This window comes from Trachurus trachurus, assembly GCF_905171665.1.
Source record: "Trachurus trachurus genome assembly, chromosome: 7".
NCBI lineage: Eukaryota > Metazoa > Chordata > Actinopteri > Carangiformes > Carangidae > Trachurus > Trachurus trachurus.
Genome location: NC_139901.1, coordinates 5,323,256 through 5,340,166, shown reverse-complemented (window position 1 = coordinate 5,340,166; position 16,911 = coordinate 5,323,256).

The window sequence follows — 16,911 nt, the reverse complement described above, 5'->3', positions numbered from 1 at the left end:
TACATATTATTAAACATGTAAAAATAATTAGAAAAAAGTTTCCATCCAAATTGAAAATATTTGTCTTTTAAGGTTTTGTACAGTAGGTTTGAATTGGGCGGAGTTATCTCTGGGATTTATCACGCAATAAATCCTACCACTCATAAATCGCCACGTCAGTTCTCTCACCCAGCCCCCCAGTGGCAGCGAACAAAACCGTTCTGCTAACGGTCGCTCCACCACTCCTCTGAAGTCCTCACAACCAGAGCCATGTCAACCAGTGTGGCGATTAGCATTTAGCATTTATTAGCTTTCCAGCGCGACCTACCTTGTCTGTGTCTGTGTGTCAGTCTGTCTGTCTGTGTGTGTGCCCACAACTCCTCACAACTCCTCTCTACATGCAGCCGATACAGCCGGTTTTTGGGGGGGGTGAGGGGAGGGAGGGAGGGTGTGTGTAAATTGGCGATTAGCTTTTAGCATTATTAGCTTTCCAGTGCGACCTGCCTTGTCTCTGTGTGTGTGTGTCAGTCAGCCCCTCCTGGCGCTCACACAGACATGAGTGACGGTTAAAAGCTTCTTTTTTTTTCTGTGAGACTACGACCACAGACGGTTATGATGCTCCAAAACGAAGCTGGTAGACTAGTTAGCTGCTAAATAGCATCAATCAATCGATGCACGTCCTCCAGTGAGGACTTTTTTTTTTTTAACGGTCGCCATTGACGTGTTGCTATGACAATGGAGCTGTCAATCATAGCGTTATCTGCCACGCCCACACTGTCCTGACCAGTGGCCTCAACAGTGCCTCAATTGACCCCTTGCAGCTACGTCACAATTAGAACGTTACGCGAGAGGCGACACCATGACGGACGGCAGAAAGTGCTCAGTGATAATGTACTGTCTATGGACTGTATGGGTGCCGTCCAACAATGTGGCTCGATCACTTCACACTACAACCTTACAGCATTATCACTTATTTTAAATAGAATATCTACACACCCGTTGCAATAATCCGTTTGTTTTTTTGTTATTCACCGTAGAATATCTCAGTTTTCTGTGCTTTTTCCACTGCTAAGGAGTTAACGTCAAGTCAGTGCCACACTCCCCATACAGCAGCTGCTGCTGTCTTTGCTGCTGCTAACTACAGTTAACAGACCTGGAAAGTAAAACCTGGTCCGACCCGTGGGTGTTGAAGACCTGACCCGACGTCTGTATAATTAGTGATCATTCTCTGATTAAAGCCGGCTGAAAAATAAAAGAAAACGGGAAGCCGTCTTCGTTGTAATCGGCGCGATCCGACGGCGGCAACTACGTTGTGACGGTGCTATGTTTACTACGAGCGTTAGCTGTTGTTAGCCACAGCATGTAGCTCAGCTAGTTAGCTTCAACTGTGTTTACATCGACTATACACTGTAGATAAACTAACTTATAATGGCATCGATAACGTGTCTGTATATCTTCACACTGGTCCTGTTGTTCATGTAACCCCGCTGCCAGTGGCCAGCCCTGGTTCTTAGCTCTAAACCAGCAAGGAGTTGGTGCTTCAGACCAGTTTTAAGAACCAATAACCGGTTTTTAAGCGGTGGAAAAGCAAAGAACCGGTGCTAGTCAGGCTCTGGCTCCGAACCAGCACTGGAACCAGCTCAGTGGAAAAGGAGGGGAAACCCTACAACCACGGTATGTCACAAAACTATAACGCGCCCATTCAATTACATTGACGTTCACTGTTCTTTTGCCGTCCATCATGGCGTCCGGAGCTATCGCGAGTGGAACGTGACGTCACGTGCAAGGGGTCAATAGCAAAATGAGCTGTTTTTAAACAAGGTTTTCTAATAGTTGTGAATAGTTATTGTCACTCAGACTTTTGTGGATGCTTAATGAGGCACTTGACTTTGATATAATATAAGCATTTTTACTATATATAGTCAGGTTTCCAAAGGCTTTAACAATAAACAAGGGAATTGAACCGGAAAAGCTTCACCAAGAGACATGCATTTCACGGTTAACAATGTGCATTTGTTGGGTTCATGTTACTATTCAGATAGTAAATTGCGCCACGAAATCAACTTTAGTGGTCTAACTGTAGGTTAACTGTTAGTTTACATTGCGGCTCTGCTATCGAGGCAAAAACAACTGGTTAGCTCTGCCTGACGCTAAACACAAGCGGTCGAACTTATAACATGCTTTGTTTTGCTCATTCTTAGTAACACATAATAAATATAGCAACATTCACGCGACTGCCTCGTTTACTAAAGCTGAACCCTGAAATGTATTGATTTTGCTGCTTAGAAAATATTTAGGGGAAAACTTACCGCTGCAGTGCGTTTTCAGGGCGACGCAGAAAACGAATAAACTCCGCGCGGATGTAACGTTCAGCTTTTAAGTCGTTTGAAACAGCCAATGGCTGACGTCCTGTGCGCCAGCTCGACGCTCATTGGCTCACACGCGTCAACTTCCTCTGACACGCCAGACCACGTGATCAGCCCCCACCGGTATGTAATTTTTACAGTCTGGTATGTAACAGATGTTGAAGATACAGAAGGAAGATACGGTACGACGTGAACAACGCCTTTACTGGGTCAAGATCGTTTATGATTTTGTCAAAACTGTAAAAATACAATCAAGACAGAAAAAAACAGACGTCACAACTCTCATGCTGAGAGTGAAAGCCCAAAGAATAAAACTCAGTTTTGTTTTATATAGGCTACAGTGTGGTTTCAAGATGTTATTCGAAAGTAGGTAGGGAGGGGAGCAGTTTTTTATTTCTAGTCTTACCTATGTTTCAACCTCTTACAGTAATAGCCTACCTACAGTCTGTTTCAAACGTTTCAATTGAAACGAGCCCCGGCCACCAGGGGGCCCCAAATGATCGCCAAAAAGTAAAAGAGAGAATAAACCGGGCGGGCAGCCTTGGGGGGAGGAGAGGGACCCAACTGCAGTCAATATGGCGGACACGGGCGGCGCCATACATCCAATCCATACCGGAAGTCCCAAGCGGAAGTTTGTTCTTCGTGCAGTCTGGTTCACACTCCAGGACAGAAGGTGGCGGTAATGCACCAAAAGTGTAGAAGAAGGAAGAAGTCCATAAAATCCACCATCTTTGGTGTAGACAGAGCGGTTCAACGAACGGTAAGAAAAATAGTTTTTTAATTATCATTCCACGAGTGTGGTATTATCTTTAGGATGTAATTCGTGCTTTTTACAAATGCGATGCGTGGAATAACTGAGTGACACGTCTCGTGAAGGTTGTTTTTTCTTGTCCGAGCTATTATCTTAGCTTAGCTTAGCTTAGCTCATACGGCAATTTTAGCAGATAATCACACCGTGCTGATATACAGTACAACAGCACGACCTCGAGTGTGATATTGCTTTTATACAACAGTGCTACGAGCGCATTTTAGAACAGTAATAAACTACAAGAGATTATGATTTGTTTGTTTATTTAATCATTTCTTTGGCTCCGCCAACCGTTCCGCAACTGGAAGGGAGACAAGGCTGTTGCCAGGCAACACATAAACATTTCATACTAGCTTGCTACTAGCTACAAGCTTCTCCACCGAGCTGCTTCCAGTGCTGGTTCTGGTTCTGAGCCCGTGTCTGATTAGCACCGCAGCAACAGGACCAGCGTGAAGACATACAGAGAGGTTATCGTTACCGTATTACATTTGTTTATCTGCTATGTAATCAATATAAACACAGTTGAAGCTAGTAGCTGAGCTACGTGGCTAACAACAGCTAATGCTAATATCAAAACACATCACCGTCAAAACGTAGTTGCCCCCGCGGCGATTTTTTTCCCAGCCGGGTTTAGTAGAGATTTATCGCCAATTAGACGGACCAGGTCAGGTCCAGGTTTTAATGTTCAGGTCCGTTTATAACTGTAGCAGCAGCAGCAGCAGAGAGATGGGGCAGCTCCTGTATGGGGAGCGTGGCTCTGATTTAGGTCCTGTCCAGCTGAACAGCGGAGTGATACTGTCTGTGAAAAGTCCCAGTGCTGTTATACTGTATATCAGCACTATGGAATGTCTCGTTGTCCAATCAAATTGCTCGGTTGGGACCGGTCGGAACTAACTGTTGTATAATTAAGAGCAATCGGGACACACTTGACAAGTGCAGCCTGTGCCATTGCGCACAGTAGCACAACAACACACACACACAGCACCGGTTTTAATAAACAGTGCTGCTGTTCTCAAACTCCGTGTTAAGAACTTTGTTGCCTTGTTTGTTTGTACAACACACACATTTATTCATTCATTCATCCATTCTTTTCTTCCAGATGCATCCTTCTATATTAAAAGAGGGCGACAGCCTGATCTACTCCGTGTTGCCGTCTGGTTTGGGGTGTCCTCTCTGCCCCTCATTCAACACAAAACGTGAGAGCGTCATCCACAGGCACCTTCGGAATCATGTGGCAAATGCAGTGCATTTCAATGGTATGGCCATGATTAAATATATTATTTAGATCATATGCCTGTACATGTCATTTTGAATGATACTTGTGTTTTTGCATGTCTAAGGTAATGTTTTAACCAGTCTTACACTGGGTTGCACTCCTTTGATGTCTGATAAGTTTATCAAAGAAAGCAAGTTACTCTCAAGAGATTCCTACTTGTAGCACTCCTTGGAGAAGTTTCACTTTTTGAAATGGACATACCGGTAACTGTTTATAATGAGGAAAAACACATCTGTATTATACTCTATATAGGATGTTTTCTCATATGATTTTCTTTTACGGCTAATTCTTTATTTTTAGGAAATATCATCTGCAGATGTAATCTGCAGTGCAGAAATGGAGGACATTTCCATTGTCCATTTTGTTGTTCAACAATAATTCGGAAAGAGGCCATTACCACACATGTCACAGACTGTCAAAACAAATGTGATGTGCCCCAGCTCACACCGGTTTCACCCTCTCAACCATCAGTTCCACCCTCTCAACCGCCCTTATCAGAGACCCACCCTACTGTGTCATCATCAATGAGTGTGGACCATTTATATTCACTGCCAGCTTTGGTTTCAGCCATTGAAATGGACCATTCCTACACAATAGCATCCCCAAAAACCCCTGCTGTTGAGCCAGAAGAGCCAGATCACCCTCAGTCACCCCCCTACACAACAGCATCCCCAAAAACCCCTGCTGTTGAGCCAGAAGAGCCAGATCACCCTCAGTCACCCCCCTACACAACAGCATCCCCAAAGACCCCTGCTGTTGAGCCAGAAGAGCCAGATCACCCTCAGTCACCCCCAGCTACAACTTCAGAGGAGCCCATTGCTGCAGAGGAACAAGTCACTGAGGATGTGCTACCAACCCATGTAAAGTGCCCACACTGCCCAGTTGTCCTGTACAAGAGGAATTTGTTTTTACATATCCAAAGAAAACATGGCAAAGCACAAGACATAACGGCACAATCCCACTTACGAAGTACATCGGTTGATCAAAGTAATGGCCTTTATGCTGTTAGAAAAACTTTAAGAGGATTCAGTGTTCCAGTGCATGTGCAGCGCAAGACATGGGGACAGCAACATGTGACAAGATGTGAGATGGAGGATTGCCGGCAATACCACCTGCTTGCACAGCGAAGTGGCCTCTCTCACAGCTTGTGCCATCACATCCGTTCATTGGATTATTGTGACAGTACAGCCAGTGAGGACCAACTGGACCACCAAGTCCTCCAGGAAATGGTGGAAAACCGTTTTTTTGCAGACTCTAAAGTAGCAGTGTGCAAAACAAGGCAACAAGAAGCAGAAGCAGCACATGTCCCCTTGTCTGTCCTTGTTGACCTTACTGGTTCAAAAAATCATATCTGCCTTTCCATTCATGAACCAAAATTGCAACATTACAGCACTTTAGGGAGAGTCTTTGTAACGTATAACATTAAAAAAAACACCTGGCATTGTCCCTGCGCTAAGGCACGTGCATCTTGTACTCACAAATACATTGCAAAGTGGCACCTTTTCCAGACACACAAGCACCTTTTCAAGACGGTGCCACCAACCACCACACCAGCAACGACAACTCACTCTGTCAGTCACCCCACTGCAGAGACGGAGAGAAGTGTGCGGTATGTCTACAAGTACAAAAAAATACCAACCACTCTCCCTGAAGATGTGACAGCCCGCAGAGCTCCAACAGATTTCCCTCAGCAATTGTTTCCTATTGAAACAACCTGTAAGCTCTGTGAAGGCAATCCAAAACTGGAGAATGCTATTAGAATAACTAACAAAGCCACAATTGTTGGCATGGAAGGCTTAATACAAAGTAAGTTCATTAATTTTTTTTTTGATTTATCATGTACAGTTAATTTGATATATCATAATATATGTTTTTATGTTTATTGCAGACATCTCAACTTACAATAGAAGATGCACCAAATGTCAGATGGTGTACAGATACCAGGAGTGGACAGATGGCCTCCACAACTTCAATGACCGTGTCATCATTACACTGCAGCTATGTCTGTATTTGAGGCACAATCTTCAGGTGTGTGTGAAACCACAAACCATACAAGGTGTTGCTACTCATGTTGCCACAAATGTAATTATTTGCTCTGGTTCTAAATTTGTTTTCCAAGAGTTATTTCAGCTAATGTGGTTTGTTTGGCACATGGCACATTTATTGTGACAGTTATTCTCTGTTTAAAACATAATTTGCAGTGATTTACAGATGCAAATGTCCAGGCACAGTGATATCTGGGATTAATTTTACTACTTTTCTGGGTATTTTTTGTCAATCATAATATTTTCCTGTTACTCTTCTGTTTTTAACTATAGAATCATGTGTCTGTGTCTCGAGTCATCAACTCTCATGAGAAGCTGCTGAAGGTTAAGTTTCCAGCCAGTGACCTCATTTTTCAAGGATACTGCCAGTTCGAAGCTCTTTGCGAGACAGAGTACAGATACTCTTGTGTCAATTGTGGCTTTTACCCTCCTGTGGTAATTATGGACCTCCACAGAAAAGGAGTATTCAATTTTGAGGGTATGACTCCCTTTCAGTTACACATATACATACTCTTTTACAAATGTTATTATTGTGACTAAAGATTTATTTACAAAACTATCTGATCTAAGAGTACTTGTATTTTATGCTTGTCAATTTCAGTTAGTGAGCTTGAAGAACCAAGAGAGGATTTTAATGGTGAACACGACATAGTTTCATTCTGGGATTCTGTTGATCACCACATGATCAGCCGAGGATTTTTTGATTGTAAGTCTGTCTAGATGTTAAAATTCAGGCACAGGTGGTTGTGTATTCTTCCCTTCAGAATTAACATTATTCAAATCTCTGTCTTTTCCTTGAAGCTCCTGCAAAGAACCCATTTGTTGTCAAACCAAAATACGACAACTGGTCACCCTGGGTTGGAGGGGAGACCCGTAAAGGCAACAAAGTTCTTAACACGGAGTTTAAGAAGGTGCCACCACGGAGCTCCTCCAGTAACCCTAACCTTGGTGATATGACAGAGGACCGCTTAGCAGATGAGCTGCTAAAGCAAAAGGCACAGTGAACTTTCTTGATTATGCCTTCTTTTATTGAATTACATTATCACTGCCCTTTGTGATGTTGCAGAGAAAACTATGAGAAATGCATTTTATACTTTAGTCATGCCTTTTTTTTAGTTTTGTCTTTTTACCCACAGATTCATTTTAATGACATGAAAAAGGTGACTTTTTTTCCTTCACTTTTTTATTGTCCTAATGTAATATGGCCTAGGTATCCACTATTCGAAAACTTTGCAAAAGCTGCAATATGGATACTAAGGGGTCTCGCATGGATCTAATTAACCGGCTACGGGATGAGATGAAAAGCAGGCAGTCCTACGACAAAGTCTTCCAGTCAATTTGGGGGGCCTCTGGTGAGTGTGGAAATGTGAAATTATTACAATTATTTCTTAAAATACAGAAAGAAATTTGACTAAACATTTATTTTGTATTCTCATAGGCGGATGGTCTGTCATTATGTGCCCCCATGGGATAGTGTACAGTGTCAAGTTCAACCTGAGAGCAGAAAGCCCTAGGGATTTCGCTGACATGTTACTATCCTGGAAACATCTCCCAAATGTCTGTGTGTATGACTTTGCTCGTGGACTGGTGGCCCATGCAAATTTAAGAGTGCAGAAAGCCCTCCGTTCCACCCCAATGAGGGAAGGCTCGCTGAGCCAACAAATGAAAATGTTGAGGCTGCTGCCATGGCAACCTTAAAATAAATCTCCCATGGCTGGTTGATAACTTGCGAACCCAGAACCAAATGGCCATCCTGTTACAGGATCCAGTGACCACTATGTCGTATATGACAAATTCCATCAGGCCAACACCAAAGACCCACAGGATGTACTCAGACGCATCCAAATCTCACCGGAACTTCAGGCCAACCTAAATAGCCAGGCTGCTGAGCAACTGTTCTCTTCTCTGCGAAAAAACAACTATTTCTTAAATAACATGGGGCCCTCTGCTCATATATTCCTGATGCGGAACATTCTGGAACACCGAAACAACCAGCAACATGATAAAATACTGGACCGTCAGTTAAGAAGGGGTCTACAACTTAAGCAACTGCACAACGTTACCCTGTCACACTTGGGCCAAGTGATTATAGGTTAATGTCAAACATTAACTTAATGTTACACAGTAACATTAACTTCTATTTCATAAAATAATTCCCCGGTTTATGACTTTGCCATTGAGTTGTCTTTCTAACCTAATCTTTAGGTCAACAACCTAATGGTGGTGTGTCAGCAGAGCCACAGCAATCAGAAGGGGGAACTCTGGATGCAGGTACATTTGTGTCTTACTACAGCTGAAGCATAATAATTCAAGTTTATTTCATTACAGTCTTATATCGCTTTGTCCTTTTTGTTGAAGAGGAAACAGTCACCAGTTGTGAAGCTCCACTCGAGGCCTCAAATGAGAGGACCATGCTGTGGTCCTCACTGTGCAAGTGTCACAGACTTGCACTCTGTAGAAGCAAAACGGTCCTGCTGGCAATTCCCCTTGCATCAGGATCAGGAAAAAGTGGTAATCCCTTTTTTTCATTTATTTTTTAGCTTCTTTATGTGCCTGGGAGGATCATGAATGAAAGTTTGACATAGGTGTTACAAGTATATTTAACAAATGGTTTGTATTTTTCCAGCTCAATTATGTTTTGGATTCCAGCAGACCAGGCAATGAGCTGATTGTCAGCACATTTAAAATGTGCCTGACTAGATCAGACTTCCTGACATTGGGCATGATGGAGGACATGGACTCCACCGTAAGTGAATTATCCTACATTGTGCTATGAATACAGCATTGGTGTGTTTATTTTACAATTAAACCATTTTTTTCATAGATTGGGAATGCCTGCTTTGAAGTGATGGAGAAGATTATTCTTTCCAAGGTACTACATTATCTGTGTAACAACCTATGAATAAAACAGATGTCAGAAGTTTCCTGAGTGACATTGGCAAACAAGCAATGAAGTTTGCCATTACTAGGTATACATATTTTTGAATCAAATTCTTTTTATGTTTCAATGCTTGATCAGGGGAAGAATGTCTACATTGAAGATCTATATGTCTGTCCCACCTGGCTACCACCTCACAATAATGATCCGATGGAAAGACTACCTGTAAGTATATGTCTTATGTTAGATATACAATGCCATGCTAAAATTCAACACATTCCTATTAAATCTTATAATCTAATCTTCTGAATATCTTACCTATTGTGAAGAGTCAAGCTCATCAGAAGGATGCCATCTGATCCCACTGTGGACACCTGGTCATTACCAGATATGTGTGAGTATCTGCATACATTCTTATGAGGTTATTGGAAACATTAATTTATTTTAATATAGACAATTGAATTCAAATGCATGTTGTGTCAATGAAAGCAAACTATTATTCTTGTCTTTTGTTGTCAATACTTAAAATTGCAGCATGCTCCAAGTTCATCCTGTGGCACACGTACCTCTGTGAAGCAAACAGCAATGTGAAGCACTGTGACAGAATACTGTTTTTACCTGTTGATTTAAAAACACTCTTTAGGTCATCAAGCCAGCTCACAAAGAGATCCTCTTTCTTGACTCCCTTTTTGCAAGAGTGTGTCAGGATTTAGAGGGCCAGCAATACATCCAATTCTGAGGTTACACACAAAACAATTTGGATTTGGTCGTGTTCCTATGACCTTTACATTTTATTTGGTCGTGTTCCTATGACCTTTACATTTTATTTGGTCGTGTTCCTATGACCTTTACATTTTACACTATTCAAAAAAAGTTTGGGATATTTGACTTTATCACCTTATGTACGTTATGTTGTATGTACAGAAACACTGAACACTTGGACATGTGCATTCAAACACTTAGAGAAGGTCAAATTAGGTTCACCTGTAGAGGTCAGAGTGCATTTTAGGTGCATTCTGACATTTTCTCCAAAAGCTGATATCCCCAAATTCTTGTGAATAGTGTATTTGGTCATGTTCCTATGACATTTACTGTACGTCTTAATAATTGTTCTGGATGTTTTCTTTTTTCTGATTTTTCATTACTACAAATATATTTCTCCTCTTAATGTACAGGCATATTGCTCAGAACATATGTGCAGGTCAATGGACAGAAAAACTGGCAAGGACTTAAAGGTATTTATATTTGGCCTAGTTCATTTGACGTGAGTGATGACACTATTAACGTTGGCATTTCTTAAATCAGGGCTTCCCCAGACAAGACTTTGGTTCTGACTGTGGAATATTCATGTTAATGGTAGGTCATACCATACAAGCTGCGGTATGTTGAAGTTTTTGAACCCACTTTCAAACATGGTTCATTTTTCATCAATTCTCGTCTCATTATTTCTTATAGTCTGCCTTGTACATTGCCCTGGATGCACAGTTTTGACTACTCAATTGTAAGTACATTTCGACATGGAAAATGTCATCTTCAAGCTTGTAGTTGGTGTTGTGCAAGAAAGTTAAATACTAACAATACTAACAACAATTTCAGCTCGACATGCTGTTTTGCGGAGATGGTGGTGTCTGTTGCTTTTGGAAAACACAACACCTTGAAACAGGTAGAAATAAGTATTCACTAGTTGAGATGGCCAAATAACATTGGTAGCCATTTTTATTTTTCCACTATTATGAAGTAACTTTTCTCAACTCTTTCTGTTACTGCTGTTGACTGACTGTCATTGCTTTATGTATTGTTGTTGCATACCAAGCATGGTTTTGGTTTTCTTTGATCATTAGGAGGCGTTGTAAAGCCATTTGATACTTGTTTGTTAAGTTAATACACAACTGGACTGGACTAGAAGAAGCTCAACTTCCTTGTACTTCTATGATATGTCATTGTAGTTATGGAAAAGTCTTTGCCCACTGGACCAAGGAATGCCAGGAGCTCCTTGAGGGAAATCATACTCCAGTCTTCAGGCTGAAGAGGAGAGGAAGCTGAGGAGGACATTGATGTTAGTTATCAAATGGGCTGTGAACACAACTGAAGTTTTAGTGATTTTAGAGTCATTAAAAACAGTTTAAACACATAACTGTGTGTGTTGGAGTCCTTCACAGTGGTAATCCAATAGTCTTGCATATTTTGATGACCTATTTGCCAGATAGGCATGGATGTAATTCTGCAAATTGACTCCAGAAAACCATGGCAGAGGGGGCGTCTGATGACAGACAGTGCATGGCTGACCCAGAGAGATTCTGTGTTTCCAGATTTCAAAAAACACCGGAATGAGGTTGGTTTGAGACTTAATTTAAGAAATGATCACTTCAAGGGCTACAAAGTGTTTTCAAGAAGTGACTTGAAGGACTATGTTTATTTTTTATAGATGTATTCAGGAGAATAATGATTTATTCGTTTCACATGCACTGTGGTAGGGATAACAATTGGATAGTATATATGTATGTGTATTGTGCAATTTCAAAGATGTCCTCTTGTGTGGTTAGACCTGTTGTACCCAGATGCAGAGTCTCTGGAATGGGTCCAGTGCAGATGTGCAAGGCATGGTTGCACAAAGAATGTGCTGGGAAAAACCAGAAATGACTGTGGATGCACAGATGACATTGAACGACCGAGGTATAAACACCATTTACTATTTTAATATATGTATAGTGACACAATAAGCTGCCACTTAAAGTCTCAACATTTGATTATTTTCAGGGGGGGTTTAGTCTCTCTCCAACAGGCAAGCAGAAGTCCTTTCTTAGTACTGTATCAGTCCACCTGCATATGTTCCAGATAAAAAAAAAAAAAAAAAAGATTGAAAACAAATTAACATGAAGAATTAATATTCCTGCTCTGGTTCTGCCCCCTCTCACTTTATGTGACTGTTCCGAGAATCTGTGGCTGAGTAGTCCAGTTTTGGAGTTTCCTGGAAGTCCTAATATTTTCATGTTTCTCTGCAGGATCATGGATGCAGTTGAGGATGGTGGGATCCTGACATATCTCTTTTCTAAGATGCAGATCAAGGTAACTTTTTTGAATAGACGGTGCTTTCAGTAGTTCCAGTCTGTCTTACTTTCTCTAATGATTACATGTTCACCTTTTACTCTTTGGTTCAGAACCTGTATGGTCGATCTCATCAGTGGAAAGATGAGATCCAACCGATGTATCTCTGCAAAATCCCTCCACCTCATTGAATCTGAAGCAACATCTGAAAAATGAGACGCTTAACTCAGTGACCAGCGAGTAAATGAAAATGCCATAAGTCATGTGTATGTGTGTTCAAGAGGTAACAACGGTTAATTGTTTACTTTGTGTTTGTGTTTTTAATAGATCTTTGACGTCCTTCGAGTCATTGAGGAGGTCACGGGCGTGGGGGAACAGATAAAATAGGGGATATCTACCTCCTCGATATTGTCTTGGATGTTATGCTCCCAGAGGTAAGTAATGTCAATCGAGCTTGCATGGGAATTGTGAGGAAATTATTGGGTGTTCAATTTTATTCCTTTGGAAAGCATAAAACAAAGAGAACACTCTTTACAGCATCATAAGGTTACTGTATGATTGGATCATGTTACTATTTTTCAGATTTTGATCAGAATCCTCGTGAGAAGGCCTCACCAGCTGAAGGCTGAGGTGTGTTGGCCAGTGGGAGCCTGTTTTAAGCCCCACCACCACCAGATACTGTGCCCCCAACAAAGCAGGATGGCCTGGCGACCCCTGTTTGTTCTGGTTTGTTTGTTCTGTTTTGTAATAAAGGCATTGTTTACAAAAAAAATAACTCAAGTCAAGTTATTATTGCCAGTATGAAAGTGCAATATTGTGTTTTGTTTGATTCCAGAAAGATTAACAGAGGACTGAAATGGGAAAATTCAATTATTGCATTCATTTGATAGCTAAAACCTGATGATGAATACATTTGTAGACCCAGGAAATGCCTGCTCTGTTGCAGGAACACATGTCCAGGGCCATCATGTTGTCCATGATGCTCCTACTCATCCCTGAAGATCCTGAAGGGTTAAAATATGATCAGCAGGATTGAAGTCCCTACTCCCCAGCAGACTGCAGCATAAAAGAACACACTTGCTATCACAGACTGATTGTACTACAGATGTCAAGAAATCTGAGCCTCCTTAAGACAGCACAGTTCCCCAAACTGCCTTTATCTCTCTGTCACATCTTACCTGACAGGAAGGATCATGATCAGTGCATAATGTCTGGTACCACCAATTATTTGTGTCTTCTATTTTTCTACCCCCCCCAATTAATTAAAATATTAATGTCAAAGTATGACTGTGTGGTGTGCATGTTGCAACTACTGACTAATCTGAAAGTGGTCAATTAATTTGATATTGTAAATTCTCATTTTATTAATCCTAGGTTTATTTAATGAGAATTCAGTCCATTCAATATTATATTATTCAGTCCTATTGGGAGCTAGAGAGAGTGTGCGTGAGTGAACCCCACCACACAACCATATTTTTATGTTAACGTTGAACGTTAGAAGTTATAGAAGTTATTAATCCATGAAAAGTTAACATTATATTTAGTGATTAGTGGACTTCTAACTTCTGAGTTGTACAGTAGCCTATAAACTTTACGAAGTTAATTACCTAGTCAATTATACCGTTACGATAAACATGTAACTGCAAAAAGAATCCATAATTATGTGTAAACGTACGTGCTTTTATTGTTGTAGCTCGCCTCGGAGCGGTGTTTAACTAACTTCCGCTTGAGACTTCCGGTATGGATTGAAACGTACGTGCTTTTATTGTTGTAGCTCGCCTCGGAGCGGTGTTTAACTAACTTCCGCTTGAGACTTCCGGTATGGATTGGATGTATGGCGCCGCTCGTGTCGGCCATATTGACTGCAGCAAGGTACTGGCCTTGGGGGGCAGTAGCCTACGCTACACTTTTGCAACTTTCAGCAAAAATGTAGCCCCAATGGGCTCTGTGCACAGCTCCTTCCTGAACTTCCTGAACTCGGACCAAGCACCGAACCTGGGGGGGACAGAGCCTTCTCGTCCCCCAACCCATCAGGACTACAGACCCCCACATCTTCAAACCTACCTTTAAAAACTGGCTTTTTTAAAATTATACATCTCTGACTCTCTACCCTATCTCATTTCATATCTCTTTTGACCTTCCAACATTGTCTTTGTATTTTAATTGTGTTGTTATTCTGCATTGTTTCTGTATCTTAATTATGTCGCTATTTTAATGTAAGCGTCTTTGAGCACCTGTAAAAGCGCGTTATAAATAAAATGTATTATTATTATTATTAGAATAATTATAATATTATTATTATTATTATTATTAATATAATAATAATTATTATTATTAATAATTATTAATATTAATCAGTTTGTCCAATCATGTAAAACAGGAAACAAAGGAGCAGCATTAATAATAAAAATAATAATAATAATAATAATAATAATAATAATAATAATAATTATTATTATTATTATTATTATTATTATTATTATATTAATGCTGCTCCTTTGTTTCCTGTTTTACATGATTGGACAAACTGATTAATCCAGGTGTGACTTGCGACCATTCAGACTCACCTGGATTAATCAGTTTTGTCCAATATGTAAGATAGGAAACAAAGGAGCAGCATTAAGTTCAGGAAGTAGTGGAGCTGTGCAGAGCCCATACTGCAGAAACTTTTGTCCACTTAAACTCATTACAAATTATGAATTCCATCAATCTAAAACTTATTGAACCTATCTCCTCAATTTTTTCTCAATTGGCACCAAACTTGCTAGAGAGCATCTTCAGACTGTCCTACACAAACAATCCACACAGATTTTTATTTATCAAAATTGAGCCTAAAGTGCATGAAAATGTTTGACTGTAAACATATACAGTAACGTGCCTCTGTTATTTATCATATCATTTACACATGCACCTTCTCCAGATAGAGAGGAGCCAGGCATATCCTCTGACCTCTTTAACCTTAGGGTACGGAAAAAACATATAATCACATTTCACCAAAACAACAGCATTAGAAAGGAAATGGGAACCAAGAGATACATCCCACACAAAAAGGGGGTTTAGAGAAGACAGTTCACAAGGTTCAGGTACTTCACTGTGTTTTCTTTTCTTTGCAGTCCTGGCGACTGCTGCTGCTGCTGCTGCTGCTGCTGCTGTCAGGGGCAGGAGGCTGCACAGTTGAGCCTGAGAGGAGGGGCCCAGTTTGAATGTTTTGTTTACAAACTGTAAACCTCCAGACTCTACCTGTAAGTGTTACTGTAATATGGCAGCCCTCCTCCTGCAGACAGTCACCCACACATGAGTAGAAGCCCATGGGTGGATTTCTTTTGTATAAGTCTATACTTAGGTGTTTTTTTTAAAACAATCCTACAGATTTAATTCTGTTGCTGTTATTGTTGGCCGTTGGTTAAAATTGACAATTGTGATATTGCTATGTGAGGAGAGCTTGCACACCAGAAGCGTCCTGAATGATCAGTAGATTAATGTAGTAGTAGGCTATTTTCTGCAAAATGTAGCAAAATAATCGAAAGGAAAATGTGTGCAGTAAAAAAAAAAAAAAAAAAAAAAAATTCAAGTGTATTAAAAATGTTGTGTTGAGATGGTTGCTAGGTGACAGGAGCTACTGCATCAGTGGGGGCACAGGCACACATGATGTCACATGTGATGTCATCAGACTATGATGTCACAACTTCCTGTGCCTTTTATCTCTGATAGAATGTTGGTCACAAAAGAAGTGAGTGACAAGAAGCCACAGCCACATGTGATGTCACACACTGTGACATCATCAGACTATGATGTCACAACCTCCTGTGCCTTTTATCTCTGATGGAATGTGGGTCACAAAAGACTATGCTACTGTGTTGACAGACACACACATGCTCGACGGACACACAAGTCACAAGTGTTACTGACAGACACAAGCGAGTGTTCACAGTTGAAAGTAATATTTACTGACAGTACCAGTGTACTTATTCTCATTTAAAATGGAGAAAGACAACAATTCACAGAACTTCCTCCAGTGGAAGGTCGACAGACTCAATGAGAAAATTCAGGGCTCAGCGCAGCTTCTGAGAGAGACAATTGAAGGTCAAGGCCAGGAAATAGACTCTCGTGAGGATAAAATCATGGCTCTTACAGAAGAGCTGCAAGCTTCCAAAAACACAATACAAAAGCAGAAGCCCAGTTCAAGATGTACCAGCGCAAAAAATGAACAACTTGGACTATGAGGTATCACGGTTGAAAAATGTGAGCAGGATTGAGCAAGAAAAAATGCAAAAAACAATAGATGAACTAGAAGAGAAGATAAAGACAGATCAGAAGGGTTTTTTGAAGACTTTGCAACAACAGGAAAAACTGGAAAACGTGAAAGTGTCACATTTAAAAAGAAGAATGTGATAAGGAAGTGAAGGAGGTGAAACACAACAGAATGGAAGACCTGCGAAATGCAAAAGAAAAGAATGCAGACAATCATTGACGATGAGATGTTGAAGGTGTCAGTGCTCCAGAAAAGTCCACTG